A 7,459-nucleotide genomic window follows, 5' to 3' on the forward strand; every position below is an offset into this window, starting at 1 on the left:
ACCACCCTGCAGTTCACTATTGATACGACACTTTCTCGGAAAGAAAACAATAATTTATTTGGGCGGAAGAACTGCGCGAGTGTAGCCTGCTTCTTGGAGCGCAACGCGTTGCTGGTGCTGCTTGCTCCACGGTATCTAAACAGTCACCAAGCACAATACCGTCGCCCTCAATGGCACTGCAGTATCACCGTAGCAGGGCCACGGCAGCAGCGGCTTCGCTTGTGCTCGGAAGCGGTACGAAGTCCTTGGCGTCTTGGACAGAGCGGAGACAAGCATGGATACAAGCGAATAACGGCGAACCCAGCGAACCCAGCAAGTGCGGACAGCGAGCGGCGTGGACTTGAAGATCGGTGCCACCTCAGCCCGCAGCGCCCAATGTGGCGCTTTCCGAGCCAACCGCATGCATGCGTGCAGCTGGTCCACTCTTCTATGGCCGGTTTGGACGCGCTCCTGCTTGCTCGGGAGTCGCAAGCGACACCCGCGCCACCAATGCATGTCGATGTATTGCGGGAAAGCCTGCTGATAGCCTAAGGAGTGCGAAAAATCTGTCGTGGGAGAGTTCGATACATACATAGTGAGCAAAATCGCATTCGCTATAAAAGTTTATTATGCACGTAAATTTTATCGGAAGTGTTGAAGGTTTCCATATAAGCAATAATTCCATATATCCGTGTTCGATATAAGCGGGCTTTACTGTCGGCTCATCGAGCCATGAAAACTAGCTTCCTGGATCAGAAAGCAAAATAGCGTAAAAGATATAGCAGTGAAAAAAAAACAGAAATGGACCTTGGCTGGGCACGTAGTTAGCAAAATATAACCGGCGGACTACCAAGGTGACAGAGGTGTTACAGAAAGGGGGTCTGTAAGAAAGCAAAATATTTTTGAGGCAAAGAATGGACTCGGGAGGCACGGGACCAGGTGCGGTTGGAGGTTGATGGGAGAGGCCGCCGTCGTTCAGTGGCCCTAGGGGGTTGTTGTTGTTGTTTTTGTTGTTGATGATGGCGATGATGATGATGACTATGACGATAATGATGGTGGTGACGGTAGTGGCGGTGATGACGATGACGGTGATTAGAGGAATGTAGAAAGGTAAGGGTAGGAGAAGTGGGATTTGAGAGTGGTGGAAATGGAGCGGTGTGTAGGGTTCATGCTGTGAACAAAGCCGACGCCCGCTTCCTTGCAAGGCGCCAAGATATATTGCACTTTAAATGAACCTCTGTGCGGTGGCCACCACAATTTCGCTATAATGGGCAACCAGTGCAGCAAAACCTAAAGCAAATTGCTCCACAAAGCAGTCTGTTCCGTATTCTATAGACCGGCAGGCGAAAAAGGGGCTGGCGGAAGGGCATATGATGTCTAAGGCATTCTTCAAACTAAAAGCGAGAGGTTTACCAAGTCGCGGTTCCGACATACGGAAACCAAGTTATTGTCTTTCTGGATCAAAAATCGAATTTTCGGTGAGTGTCTGCGGCCAGAGACGAAAGAGAGCCTAACCCCGCAAATATGAACTAACGGTTGGCTACATAGGGTAGGTTCTGTGTCGCCGACGCGACGGGAGCTGTGTTCTGCGGGGGTACGGAAGGACAGTATATTCTATTAAAGAGTTGTCTGATGTCATCTCGTCCACTCCCATGCCAAGTGTAGACCAAAACGGTACCCCCTATACTAGAACGGCTCTCCAAATGGTGAAAGCGTCACAATGGAGAGGAAAGGAACCATCATAATTTGACCTGACTGGCTTGAGCGGCAGTGTGCATGACTTATAACCCTGCCTCAGCTGCAGCGGCAGCGTCAGCCACCATACTGCTGCTTATTCCCCTAATTCCTTTCTTCGATGGCAGCGGCTGGCTAGGGTGTTTTGGCACAATAGTGGAACAAGAAGAATAGGGGTGCAATGCTATTTCAGGCAGGATGCACTAACCTGTGCAATGGAGTTATAAAATTGTAGGTAAAGCGACTAACTGCTCAGAAATGATTTAAGATGACGGCAATGCCTGGAATCGTCAAGTGATATATAACTATTTTGTTCAATCCACTTGTAACTACACTTTTTCTGTCATCTCAAGTTTTACGTCATCAACGTCTTGGTTTCTTGCATCATGCGCCTTCACCGCCATATACAGAAGATAAGTTTCTTCGATGATTGGCGTAACCACAGGACGCGGGTAGCTTTCCTACAAAAAACTATTTTTGCATCAAACTGACCCGGGCACTACAGTACATGAGCTGTTGGAGGTCATCAGAGGGGGTTGATGGAGGAGTGGACATAGATACGCTGATGAGGACTGTAATGATGCATCGACAAGAGACACTATTGAGTGTACCTGGACACTTTGAAAACAATTATTTATTTTAGTTGTGAATGCGAAGCCATAGCGGCTTATTTGAAGACCACTCAATGCTCCTTTTGCTTTCGTGCAGCGAATACCGTCCGCGCTTTTCTCGAGGCTTTGTTTTTGTGGGTGTAGATAACTTGGTGCAGGTTATCATGTAGAGTTTATTTGATGGCATGTTAGCTGCGACTGAAATCTATGAACGACATTACCGAGTAGAGCAGCCTTACTCGGGGAATGCCGGATGCAGCACTTCATAAGCCTAGAGTGCTTCGTGCGCTTTCATCGTGGTGAGATCACTTCTTTAGCGAGCCCGCAAACACACAATTGGTGGGCAGGGAGAATGGTGTTGTATAGCAGTGCAGCTAAGGCAACCATGGCGCAGGCTCTATTGCGCCACACACATGGCCGCCCAAAAGTGTGTGGCATTGCGCTATATTAGGGGGCACATGCCGCGCTTGCCAACAAGTACAGTCAAAACTCGATGTAACGAACCTGATCTAAGGAATTTGCTGATCTAACGAACAAATTAGGATTCCTCTGCAGGTACTCACACGGCTCAATGCTTTTATTAACTCGAACTAACGAAATAGATTTACCGCTCTTTCCGATTTAACGAAGAATTTCGAGTACCGCACGCCTATAATATGAGCAGAAAAGAAATTCTGCCCGGGTCATGAAAAGCGCTTCGTCGGCTTCACAAGGTGGCAGCAGATCTTAGCTTCCATGACTATCTTATTGCGGACGCAGGCGCAGACGCCGTCGCGACGCAGTTTTTGAACAATGAAGAACTTGTAAAGTTATTTTCCAGCCCACAAGAGATGTCAGAGGATGCCGACGACTCAGAAACGTGCTGAATCTACTTTACCCGATCCAGTCCAGGGGATAAACGCTATTGACTTGTTCAGGCGCTTTGCTGGGGCTCACGTAGGAACCCACTACGCGTTAAAGGCGCTTGCGCGCTACTAAAAGTCTGTGCGTCCATGCTAACGAAACGCAGGCAGGCAAAAATGACAGGCTTTTTCGCCAGTAAATAACTTTCTTTGTCCAAGAAACCCAAGCGTTTGATTATAATTATGTTATTTGAGTGCTATTCCGCCGCAATTACGATGTCATGGTAGCTGATGGAATTCTCCTCCTTTAAGACGTTGAAATTATGGAATCAGCTGTTTGTAAAATGGTTCTCGGTTTTATTACGTTCTAGATTTAGCGAAATCATTAGCGGTTCCCGATGACTTCGTTAGATCGGGTTTTAACTACACGACTCGCGAGAGAGGCGACGGCCCTGGAGAACAGTGTAAAGCGGGTCTGTAACCCCACTTTTTCTGTAGAATGTTTCACTGTCCAGCGTGCACAGTTGGAAAGACACTTTACGTACACCGAGCTTACAACCACCTTCTTAAAATCACCTTCACCTGTATGCACTTTCACCTCTACCCCTCGAACACATGTACTAATGCACATTTCTGATTTCTTATAATTTTTTTCCCTGCGCTCAACAATTTCGGCGTAAGCTCGGTCTGTCGCCTGAGACGATCTGCGAGATCCTAGCTTAGGTGTAAAAGATTAATTCCGTTCACTCAGTGAAATTCAGTCTAGAGTTTACCTTTACATGAAAGCGAATGTTATTCGTAGGCATTGCTGACACCTACTCCTCTTTCTTTATTCCAGTTACTGTTACAAGAGAAACATCGTCATCAGTGACATACGGGAGGCTATATGGATTAAACAGTGTGCCCGGAAATACCTCATGGAAGATCTACTTAAGTTGGCCGAGGAATTCATCAGGCGTTATGTGAACCCTGAAAATTTAATTGAATACATGGAGCTCAACATAGAAGCGAGAGAACCTGAGTTCGATTCAGTGGTGTTGACTACACTCAAGAGTACGGAGGCATACATGATTCTTGTTTCACCATTGATCCGGACGGCTGGGCCTTCTGTGATGCTCTTCATTGCTGAAGAAATTAAAAACGTCCCCGAAATTGACCTCTGCCACGTCCTCCTGGAATGGTCCCAGCAAGAAGTTCTCAGAAGGCTTGATATCCAGGATCCTGACGCCACACTGGACGTGTTCGACATGTTCGTACCGTTTATCCGCTTCCTCGCAATGACGGGAGCAGAATTTGCACGCGGACCTGGAAAGTGGGGCCTGTTCAATGATAGGCAGAAGCTGGCCATACTAAATTCAATTCTTGATCCGGATGGTCCGCTTCCGAACGATTTTCCGCCTCACGTGTGCCGCATAAGGAACAATCGCTACAGTCACGACGATGAAATGTAGTGAGACTCTTTAATGGAACACGCTGTACTCAGCCTTCATGATCCAGGACTGACGGCGACGAGTTCCGCGTACCGACAGAGACATCCAACGGCGCTGCAACAGCGTAGAGTTTTGTGGTGCACTCGTCTTGGGCCGAGCAGAACAACTGCTTCGAAGAACTACCGTGAATTTTCGGTCACCAAGCTTTAAAATTGTGTTATTCGCGTCGTTTAATATGTGACAGTCAATCGAGCAGGCAAAAAATTCAGTGATGTTCGCTACACTCTCGATGAAGGCCGTGTGTAGCTAATAAAAACAGGTGGACTCAAGCAAGGTAACAGGATGGTACCATTGATTCGCCACTAGTGTAATAAATCATCTTCATGAACAACAGCAAGATTTAAAAAATTTAGGGAAGCTTGCGCTGACGCGCAAGACTTGAATGGCCTAGCTGTTGTAGGTGAGTATTGCTGGACACATAGCTAAGTTTAAGTATCGTTGTTTATTTACATAGTTGCGGTGCTACTAATCTTCATATGCATCGAAGAAGTCCTCGTTGTCTTCGCCGGAGATGGTGAGGATACACAGTTATCCTCGGCATTGTTGAGTTTCACCAGCTATTCGTCATCGACTCGAGGCAATGGAGGCGGAATCTGCAAATCGTCTCGGAAAGGATTGGCACACTTGTAGCCATGTCTACAATTATCCATAATGGCTTTGGAAGATTGCGGCGACCTTTCCAAACAAATTCTTCTTGTCTAAACTCCCTAAGTGGGTACGCGCTCGAGCAGTTTTCTGCAACGCGGCAATTACGGACAGTAACAGCTATGCTGTAAAAAAATCTGGTTTCTCTAAAAAAACATTCCAAGGGTTTGGTGAAGAAAAGTATGGCGCCTTACAGCAAAATCGGCACTGCGAAAAACTGCCACTAAGTTCCATGAGCACTAAAAACAGCGGACATCTGGGCTCCCCCTGGCTGAGTAGAAGAAAAGTACTTCCGTGTATTTGTAGTCCTATAGCAGCTAACCAGTTGATTGAAAGCTGGCAGGCATATGTGGGCTCCTGGTGCATCGGGTACATTGTAGTAATGGTCAATACTCTAGAACTACGGTATGTTTCACCAGTCCCGGAATTTTTATTATGGTGTCGTTCTTGTAGTGCCTAAACGCAAAAAACTTTGTTCGTCTCTCTGTCTGTCCCTTTATTCCACCGCCAAAAAGTTAAGGTAAATCTTGAAAAAGATTTCTAAACGCTACCTTTTCTTGAATTCTAGAATCGCACTTATTACTTGTCAACACTTTATATAAACATTTGGCGTATTTGAAATACATAATTAACAGTATCAGAGCTCTTAGAATCGGCCTTGACTCTTTGCGATAACAAGTAAGGTACACTTACGACAATCTTATAGCAAAAAAATACAAAAATACTCGCTCTCGAGCGTCGACCTAAAAGCTCGAGCGCGAGCGCAAAAGTAACAAAAGGTACAAGCAGGTGGCGCACGAGCAGAGCGAGCGCCAAAAAATAAAACTCGCTTGAGCAAATGTCCATGTCGTTTATCATGGTAAGAGCGACATGAGAGGAGAGCGTGAGGGGGGGGGGGTGGAAGATACGACGGGCAGTTTCTTGGCGGGAATGCGAGAAAAGCTATCGTCTATCGAAGACATCTGTAGCCAAGCAAGAAGGCGCCAGGATAATTTTTCTATGCTGTGTCAAGGCTAATTTATTTGTGGTGAAGCTCGAACATTTTCATCAAGGTGTTTTGTGGAGTAATATTAGGAGAGGTTTAGTGCATTTTCCCGAGCCATAGATTGTGCGTTTAGCGTGCGTTACGTTCGATGCTGGTAAGCAGTATTCGACATATCAGCTTGCCTCAGCGCCTTGCGTTCACGTTGGTGGTTTTGCAACGATCCAGGTCTTGCGTTGTGTCAGGCGAGGTGATTACAAGACCATTATTTGATGTGACACTCACGAATTTGCCGCTCCTAACAAGTTTCAATAGGTGAATTTGTGCCCTGTTATACTCATATATTTAAACGGTGCTCACTACCTAAACATTGGAGTTCAATTTTCTTCTTAGTGATGGTGGGTTTTGCGATACTGCGCCAACAAAGATGACAAGGAAGCGCTGAGCACGACGAATTCTGTGATTTGAATTAGTATGACCGCGGAATGCGTTGGCTCAGTCGGTAAGGCGTTGTGCCGGTAAGCCGACGGCGCGAATTCTCATGGCCGTGGCGGCCCTTTGCGAAATGGAGGCAAGAAACGAAGGGGCCTGTGTCTCAAGATTGCGGCGCTTGCTTATGCTTTACAGGTTGCCAAAACTATTATCCAGCCCTCTAGTAGCGTGCGCCTGTAGTAGGATACGAAACGCAACAATCACTAAAGCAGACGTACCACACAGGATCCTAAACAACTAGAAGAGTTTAAAATGTCCAGTCATCAATCGGGCATGGACAGGCAGGGGCCGAACGACTGGAACAAGTGAAGACCATCGCTTGCATATGTTCATACACGCTGCATGCTTGGCCAACCAGCTCCTGAGCAATTGGCTTTTAGTTGAGCGCGCGGGCTCAGCATGACGGTATACATACCTGCTTTCCGAAGACTGTAGGCCAATCAAAATGAAGACGTTATAGGGAATACTGCCGTCACTTGTTACCGTGAGAAAACTAATAGAAACCAGGTTAAACGCCCAACCCTGCTACATTTAATATCTTAGCGCACACTGCAGCACAGTGAAAAAGAACAGCATCCCAGCAATTATTAAAAGGATTGCCTCTGGTCTCATGCTTTTCGCATAGCCTACAGTTGGCGTTCCAAGGTGCAAAAAAGTCCCGCGCTAGTATTCGGCGCTTCTTCC

This window comes from Haemaphysalis longicornis, unplaced genomic scaffold (assembly GCF_048455015.1).
Source record: "Haemaphysalis longicornis isolate Haplotype H1 unplaced genomic scaffold, Haemaphysalis longicornis Haplotype H1 scaffold_8, whole genome shotgun sequence".
Classification (NCBI taxonomy): domain Eukaryota; kingdom Metazoa; phylum Arthropoda; class Arachnida; order Ixodida; family Ixodidae; genus Haemaphysalis; species Haemaphysalis longicornis.